This window comes from Tachyglossus aculeatus, chromosome 11 (genome assembly GCF_015852505.1).
Source record: "Tachyglossus aculeatus isolate mTacAcu1 chromosome 11, mTacAcu1.pri, whole genome shotgun sequence".
Taxonomy (NCBI): domain Eukaryota; kingdom Metazoa; phylum Chordata; class Mammalia; order Monotremata; family Tachyglossidae; genus Tachyglossus; species Tachyglossus aculeatus.
Genome location: NC_052076.1, coordinates 6,391,066 through 6,392,150, shown reverse-complemented (window position 1 = coordinate 6,392,150; position 1,085 = coordinate 6,391,066). Strand labels below are relative to the sequence as shown.

At 45.5% G+C, this 1,085-nt stretch overlaps 1 non-coding gene across 1 annotated transcript; it reads left to right on the top strand.

Moving 5' to 3' along the window:
- The first annotated feature begins 620 nt into the window (after positions 1-620).
- Positions 621-758, top strand: LOC119935329. The gene has a single exon (XR_005453215.1). It is a non-coding gene; the product is annotated as a small nucleolar RNA SNORA7 (small nucleolar RNA).
- Positions 759-1,085: the final 327 nt, after the last annotated feature.

Below are 1,085 nucleotides of genomic sequence, written 5' to 3'. Positions count from 1 at the left end.
CCCATTATAAGCTCACAGTCTGGGGTGGGGTGGACAGACATTTATATGAATAAATAATTTATAATATCTAATTTAAAGATATGTATGTAAGTTCTGTGGGGTTGGGGGCAGGTTAAATAACAAATGTTCAAAGGTCACAGATCCAAGACCATATGCAATGCAGAAGGGAGGGCAAGCTGGGGAAAAGAGCTTAATCAGGGAAGGACTCTTGAATGAGAGGTGACCTTAATAATGCTTTGAAAGTGGAGAGAGTGGTGGTCTGGTGTTTATGGAGGAGGACCTGGTGTGGTGGATAGTGCATGGGACTGGGAGTTAGAAGGACATGGATTCTAACTCTGGCTCCACCACTTGTCTACTGGGTGACCTTTGGCAAGTCATTTCATTTCTCTGTGCCTCAGTTACCTCATCTGTAAAATGAGGATTGAGACTGTGAACCCTACATGCGACAGGGTCTGGGTCCAACCTGATTAGCTTGTATCCATCCCAGTGGTTAGTATAGTGCCCTGCACGTAGTAAGCACTTAGCAAATACCATAATTATTGTTATTATTATTAGGGGGAGGATGTGGGAAAGAGGTTGGTGTGAGATAGATGAGATTGGGGCACAGTGACTAAGTTGTTCCCCTCTCTTGATTGCTCTTGGAGAGTTTCCAATACTCTACCAGTCTTGGCTATGGGAGGGAGAGTCAAGCAGAAGCATATCCATTCCATTCCTCGCTTGACCAGTGGCTAGTGAGTGGAAGGCAATCTGCTACAAGTCAAAACTCGCCTCTGCTGGGCAGCAGCAGTATAGGAGGGAGTCGAGGGTGGAGACTCAAGTTTACTGTTCAGAAGAAGGCAGTGGTAAACCACTTCCATATTTTTACTGAGAAAACTGCTTGGATACACAATCAGAACAATTGCAGAGGGAGGTGGGGCATTCTGGAACAGATGTGTCTAGGGAATCACTATGGGTTGGAGACAACTCAACAGCATAAGACAAGACAAGTGAGTTGTTGCGTGAGAAGCAGAGTGGGCGGGCTGAGCTGTAGTAAGAGATCAGTGAGGTGAGGTAGAATGAGGCTGATTGCTTACTTTCTGTTGGTT